At 35.9% G+C, this 7,962-nt stretch overlaps 1 pseudogene; it reads right to left on the bottom strand.

The window, feature by feature from the left end:
• Window positions 1-3,083: 3,083 nt before the first annotated feature.
• On the bottom strand, window positions 3,084-6,909 carry LOC123827416 (annotated as a pseudogene).
• Between the last annotated feature and the right edge of the window lie 1,053 nt (window positions 6,910-7,962).

Genomic DNA, 7,962 nt, shown 5'->3' with positions numbered 1-7,962 from the left:
TGCCTCTTCTCCTGTGTAGTGACAGGAGTTCTGCCTTGCCTAATGATTTGCTGCGACCTCACCTGAGGCAGTTCCCTTCTAAGTAGATAGTGATCGTCCTCATCCTCTACCCCTGTCATCCACATTGTCTCCAGAATTGGAAGTGAATTAAAATACCAGCAGCACCTTCAGAATGGCAGGTATAAACTCTGAGCTGTGAAAAAATAGTTTATTCAAAAGAAGTATATAATATTATAGATTTACCAGTGACTGGCTGTTACATGAAGAGTTAGATTTAATGGTCTCCATTAATTGAGACAATGTAAATGTAAATATAAGTGAAGTCCTTCATCAAATATTAGTTCATAAGCAACTCATTTGTGAGTTAAAATAAGCAACTTATTTTAGCAAATATAAAAAACTATCCTTGATAGTTAATATTTCCAGACATATGCTAATCTTTATAAGGAAAGAGTCTAGAGGAAAATCATGTAAATTGTCTAAAACAATAATTTTAAATAAAAATTATAAATACCACAAAAAAGAGCTCACATTTCTGACATTATTGATGCCAATAGCAAATCATTTAAATTCTAGCAATTAAATAGTGATAAATCATCAAAGGACCTAACTAAACATGCTAATTCAAAATTTAACAATTCAATAAGCACATGGCATGTAATGGTTTTCTAAATTTTGTAGGTTATAATTCACTTTGAGAATGCTTTGTAATCTTGTAAGTAAGGAAAATGTAAAAAGGTACATATATCTACAAAAATTTGGGGTGGTTAAAAAATCCCTGAATTCCACCACTGGGACCCCAATGATAATACAGGTCTTGGGGTAAAAATGCTATTAAGACAGTCTAAATTATTTTCTTGGATTAAGAAGTTAGGTCCAAGATTGTTCTATCCAGAAAAGCTTTCATTTAGAATGGAAGGGCAGATAAAGCGCTTCCCGGATAAGGTCAAGTTAAAGGAGTTCATCATCACCAAGCCCTTATTATATGAAATGTTAAAGGGATTTATCTAAGAGAAAGAAGGTAAAAAATATGAACAGTAAAATGACAGCAAACTCACAATTATTAACAACCACACCTAAAACAAAACCAAAAGCAAACTAAGCAAACAACTAAAACAGGAACAGAAACACAGAAATGGAGATCACATGGAGAGTTATCAACAGGGGAGTGGGAGGGGGAGAGAGGGGGAAAGGTACAGAGAATAAGTAGCATAGATGGTAGGTAGAAAATAGACAGGGGGAGGGTAAGAATAGTATAGGAAATGGAGAAGCCAAAGAACTTATATGTACAACCCATGGACATGAACGAAAGGAGGGTTATGTGGGTGGAAGGGGGTGTGCAGGGCGGAAGGGAGTGAAGGGGGGAAAATGGGACAACTGTAATAGCATAATCAATAAAATATATTTTAAAAAAGAAGTTAGGTTATCAGACTGGAGTATCTATTTATACTAATTAATTTTGTTAAAACTCCCTCCAATAGAATTTCTGTTATTGAATTTTACATATATATCATAAATTGTATAAAACATGTATAATGTATACATGAATTCTTACATTTTATACTAGACATGAATATATGCATGCATATTTATGTATACATATAAGTACATATACACAGTGATATTTTCTGTAGGTTTAGGGAAAGCATGTACTATAATGTTTTATTTAAAGGTCATAAGGAAATTTTCTATAGATCATGAGATCAAGAAAAGCTGTGCAAATAAAGATGAAACTAATTTTAAAATGTTTTTTAATCCAATATAAAATCACTCATTTTCTTCTGCTATGACAAGCATAGTCATTCTGAGATCCATCTGCAGCAAGTGTCAAAATGGTTTGCATTTGCATCATTTTATTATTTTCCCATCTCCATTTTACTCTAAAATTTTGTTTTATCCTTTATTACACACACTTTGCAAGCAATTTCCATACTTGGTGGAACAAGATGAAGGATATAAACATATAAATAAATCTAATAATTATTCATTGTGTTTCAGATCAAAAAGAAGTGCTTTAAAAAATCTTCCCTCTGGATATCTTTTTAGCTATCCAGCCCAGAATGCAAGATTATATATAGGGTGTTTGTCATTGCATATTACTGAAGTACAAATTAAGGATCATAAACATTTTATAAATAGTATGCTTTGTTAATATTCAATCTAAAGGGGTAAATTCAACTAAATTGATATTCTTCACTGTATTATTTAAATGATAAGAGACTGTCTCTCATTTGATATCTGGCTAAAATAGTGTAGCATAGCCCAATCTGTCTTGTATCTTTAGCTTTGTCACTGCCAAAAACAAAACACCTTTATAAATGTCATAAGTGTTTCCAGTACCATTATTTAAAAAAAATTAGCTCCAGCCCCTCTGACACTCCCCCACACCTCACTCACACAGCCTCTTTTTGGCAGTGACCACAAATTATGAGAACAATACTGCCAGGCTCTCCACTTTTGCTATATTTTTCCTTTATGTCATGATTTGTATTTTGGGAAATATGTTGGGTTTGAAGTCTATTATTTTCATCAAGATCCTAAACTTTATGTGTGGTAATAGCAAACGTTTTAATTTGGAATTATTTCCAAAGACCAATGCAATCTAAATTGTTCATTTTGTAATGAAAGATAGTCATGTGTCCTCCCACTTGAGATGATTTTAAATTTTTTCTTTTGTTTTTATATATACCCGATATATCCACTTATTCTATATATCCATCCATTCTATGTATCCACATATTATATATATCCATCCACCCATCCATGTGCTTATTCATACATTTGTTGGTTTTTTAAGACATGTTTATTCAGTGCCATGATCAGCCTATTGCATTTAGTAAACAACAGCATGGGTGCCAAAAGAAAATCTACATTAATATCCTTTGTTGGAATGCTTTACACTTTCCACAGAACAGAAACTACAATAACCTGTTATACAATTAGTCACAAATACAGCCCTCAAGTTTTTTGCCCAATCACGAGAGTATCGTCCAAAACATATCTACATTGTAGCAGCTAGGCCCCGCCACCACTGTGCTTTGACTGAGTTCACAAATCTGTTGTAATCTGTAGCTTCTCTCTCTCTACTCTGGCTCTCCTCTCCTGCTAAGCTTTGTTTTCTGGCAGTAATTAAAACCCATGCCACTGCCATCACTGCTACTGCTCCTGGAGCCACCACAGCCACCTTGGTTTCATGGTGTGCCAAAGTATTGGCATCCATCATAGGGGCCAGAGCTTCTGCCCCCAAAGTTCCCTCCTTTCATGGGTCAAAAATTTGAAGATTAATTGCTGTAAAAATCATTGCAGCTTCCACCACCTAGAAAGTTGTTTCCTTATTACCATATCCATTATAGCCATCCCCACTGCCACCATATCTACCACCACCAGAGCTACCACACTAGCCACTTCCACTGATGAAGGTTCCTCCATGACCAAAGTTGTCATTCCCACCAAAACCAACTCCACAATCATTTCCAGAGTTTCCAGGACCACTTCAGCCTCTTTAGCTGGATGAGCTGACTCTGGCTTAGATAGGGCTTTCCTTACTTCACAGTTGTGGCCATTCATAGTATGGTATGTCTGAATAACAATCTTGTCTAGAAAGTCAGAGTCATAAAAAGTTACAAAAGCAAAGCCTCTCTTTTTGCCACTGCCAAGGTCAGCCATGGTTTCATTCACTTCAATTTTTCTATACTGTGAAAAAAAATCTCTTATGTGAAGTTTTCAGTATCTTCTTTAATACCACCAACAAAAATCTTTTTTACAGTTAAGTGTCCCCAGGTCTTTGAGAATCTTCTCTTGAGACAGCCTTCTTTGTTTCCACATCTCTTCCACCCACCTTGTGTGGCCTTCCATTCCTGCCTGAATCCACCTCCTCCACAGTGGTGTGCATGACAAAGACAAAACCTCTGGAGCACATGGGGTTTAGGTCTCACATCACCACACAGTCTGTGAGTGCTCCCCATTGCTCAAAATGGCTCCTCAGACTCCCATTGGTTGTTTCAAAGTTCAAATCTCTTATAAAGAGCTTCTGCAGCTCTTCTGGCTCTTTGGGAGACTGACTTAGATACAAGGACTGTGTAAGGTGAAACTTCAACGATGCTCACTTAGTGGCCTCCACGAGCAGAAAGGAGCAATCTAACGAACATATCTGCCAGTCTCCCTCTAGCCTCTCATATATCCATTCTTTTATTCAATAAAGTAAATGTGTAGCTTGAAAGTATATTGACAGTCTAGTAAAAACGCCAGTCTGACAATTCAATTATCAGGTTATTAAGTTAGTATACTGTTGAATAAGTATTTTTACAAATCACCAGTGATCTTTGAATTTAAGTTAATATTAGTTTTAAAAATAAAACTATTTATCTTGGAATATAACTTCTTTTATTGGATAATATTCACTTGTTCTAAAAAGACAGTTTCATGTAGCCAGTGTCCAGTCATTGATTCTATTGATTGCCCAGCTAATCACTGTTAATTTATTGAAGCTCCCACATCTCAGTTCCCGAGAAGTCTTAGATATTATTGAGTCATAAATATTGCTTTTTCCAGTAATTCAATCTTAGTTATTTTCAGCTGTATTAAACTTTTTTCTATGTATACTATCCTTGTGTGTAATTTTCACTCTTATCAAACATATAAAGTTTTCAATACAATATATATTTCTCTTCAATTGTTTTTCACTAATAAATATATAAGGTTTGCCTTCATGAAAATAAAAATAACTTTAAAAATTCAATTATAAGCTATTAAGATTTAAGTATATTAATATTATAATTAATATATTAATAAAATTATATTTGTATTAGTACATAGAATGCTTTAGAAATATAATTTGATCTCTCTATAAGGTATGCTTATTAAACTTTATTTGCTAAGTTTACCCATTTCCTAATTAGAACTGCAAATGCCATGATCAATAACAACCATGGTAGAAAAGAAGCTAGACAAAGTATTTAATTTTTAAAAAAATAAACAACTACCTGTTTTTAATTGCATATCTGATACATGCTGGGTATAGTTCAATTTCTAATACATTTGGTGGCAGACACTAAGTCTACCCTCCTTCTCAGGTGAAGTATATCATCCCCAAAGAATTCTGCATTGTAACATGAAGTGCTGGTTACTCATCATAAATCATGGCACTTAGAGTCACCAATATAATAGAAAAGGTAAATAGATCAATCTTAGTTTTGTACTTTAGAAGACGTTAATAGCTTTTTGAAGCCAGCAGAGCTCATCAGAAGCCTGAGAGCCACTTAGAAATAAGCCCCAGAGCCCTGGCTGGTGTAGCTCAGTGGATTGAGCATAGGCTGTGAACCAAAGGGTCGCAGTTTCGATTCCCAGGCAGGGCACATGCCTGGGGTGCGGGCCAGGTCCCCAGTGGGGGCCATATCAGAGGCAACCACACATTGATGTTTGTCTCTCTCTTTCTCCCTCCCTTCCCCTCTTTAAAAATAAATAAATGAAATCTTAAAAAAAAAGAAGCCCCAAAGATATTTGTATAAAACACTTGTTTTTACTCACCACACCTAGTCTAGCCACATAAAATGCACACAGGGAGAAGATGGTTGTAGGTTAATAATCATTTTTATCCAATAATTGAGTTAGATTTGATTTCCATTTATTAAATAATTTTCCTTGTTTATTTTCTTCCAAGCCCCCATTCCCAAAAAAGCACTTTTTAAATTGTATATAGTATAAGTCATTTCCATCTATCTTTCAAGTTTGTTTGTTTTGTTTGTTTGTTTTTTTTTTTGAAAGTGTGATATTCTTGAAACCAAATCATAGTATTGCTGGTGGGTACTTATTTAAATGGTATTGTGCTTCTAATATCATTTGTTTTTCTTGTTGTTGTACACCGGTAGTCACGGTATGCCCTCCAATTCTTCTTGTCACCCAAGTGTGACATAAGTATCCCACTACATGTTCTCTTATGAGGTCACACATTTTTGAAGGAATATACCCAGAAATGAAAATGATAAATCACAGGCAACTTAGTTTCACTAGATACTGCCAAATTGCTCACCATCCTTTATGCCTCCAGTCATATGTCATCCTTTATGACTCCAAGTCATGCACTTGGACTCCCATTTTGCCATATTTTCACTAGGTTTAGATATTAGGTGACTTTCTAATGTTTGAAATCCTGGAGAATGCAAAATATTCTTTCACTCATATTTTCCTGATAAACAGTGAGAATAAACATCTCTTCAAATGCTTACTGGATTTTTTTTTCATGTTTGTTTGCTTAGAATATTTTTTTCCCATACCTTCACTTTCAGTCTGTGTATATCTTTTCTTCTGAATCAGGTCTCCTATAAACAGCATATATGCAGGATGTGTTTTCTTATCCATTCAACTACCCTATGCCTTTTTATTGAAGCACTTGAGCTATTTGCATTTAAGGTGATAATTGATAGACATGTACGTAGTGCCATTTTATTGTTAGACTATTTTACTCTGTTGCTTTTTCCTTTCTCTTTTTCTTCTTCTTCTTAAAGCAGTCCCTTTAACATTTGTTGCAGTCTTGATTTGCTGTTAACAAACTCCTTTAGCTTTTTCTTGCCCGAGCAGCTCCTTATTTCTCCTTCAATTTTAAATTATAGCCTTTCAGGGTTAAGTAGTCTTGTTTGTAGGTCCTTGTTTTTTATCACATCAAATATTTCATACCACTCCCTTCTGGCCTGAAATGTTTCTGTGCAGAAGTCTGGTTGGTGCTCCCTTGTATGTAATTACCTGCTTTCCTCTTGCAGCTTTTAGGATTCTCTCCTTGTCTTTAAACCTTGTCATTTTAATTATGATGTGTCTCAGTATAGGCCTCTTTGGACTCACCTTGTTTTGGACTCTCTGATCTTCCTGGACTTGTAGTTCTTCTTCCTTCACCAGATAAGGGAAGTTTTTGAACATTATTTCTTCAGATAGGTTCTCAATTCCTTGCTCACTCTTTTCTACTTCTGGTATTCCCATGATGTGGATGCTGTTATACTTCATGTTGTCCCAAAAGGTTTTCTAAGATCTTCTCATTTTTTTAAAGTTTGTTTTTGTCTTCTTGCTGCTCTTCTTGAGTGTTTTTTTCTATCTTGTCTTCCCGAATGCTGATTCGATCCTCTGCTTCATCTCACATATTATTTATTCCTTCCAGTGTATCATTTATTTCAGATATTGCACTCTTTTTTTCTGACTGGTCATTTTTATGATTTCTATGTCTTCTTTTTATGCTGTTGAGTATACTATAAGGATCATTACCCTAAAGTCTCTATGTGATAAATTGCTTGCCTCCATTTCATCTAGTTCTTCCTCTTGAGAATTATCTCATTGATTCATTTGAGGTTTGTTTCTATGTCCTCCCATTTTGGTTGCTTCTTTGTGTATGTTTATATGTATTAGGTAAATCTGCAAAGACTTTAGTACAGGTCCATGTTGAACATTGCCTGTGACTGGCCCTGGGCAATCTGTTTGGAGATATCGGTGATCCACAGCTTGTATCTCCCTCTCCTAGGCCTGGGTATATGGAGAAAGAACTAGACTGCACACCATGGCCAGCTTTTCCCAGCACCAGGCCCAGGGAAGGGTCAGCTTAAGTCTCAGAGCTCCCAGAGATACAACTTTGCTGCTAGACTAATTGCTGAGATAGCCTCCAGCTGTACACAGCAGCCTGGCTTAAGCTCCAGCAGGTGAGGCGAGAGGGATATCTGTGGGGGAGTTGTTGTTCCCTTCAGGCTGATGCCACTTGTAGGGGATTGATCGCTTTACCTAGGAAAGATGGATCCTGCAGTATGGGGAATGCCACAGCACAGGGATTCTGGTAAATGTTTCTTCATTTCTCTCCCCAGAGCCACCAACCCAGACTCCCCTCACATGCCTCTAATCCACTCTGCCTTCCCTCTGCCAGATCCCAGGGTAAGTGGATGTAAATATAATTTTGTGCATTGGTGTTTTTAAAAGGCTCTCTGCATTTTC

The sequence above is a fragment of the Phyllostomus hastatus genome, unplaced genomic scaffold (assembly GCF_019186645.2).
Source record: "Phyllostomus hastatus isolate PE091 unplaced genomic scaffold, TTU_PhHast_1.1 phas_contig_86, whole genome shotgun sequence".
Classification (NCBI taxonomy): domain Eukaryota; kingdom Metazoa; phylum Chordata; class Mammalia; order Chiroptera; family Phyllostomidae; genus Phyllostomus; species Phyllostomus hastatus.
The sequence above is the reverse complement of the archived record's forward strand: the minus strand, read 5'-3'. Positions and strand labels throughout refer to the sequence as shown.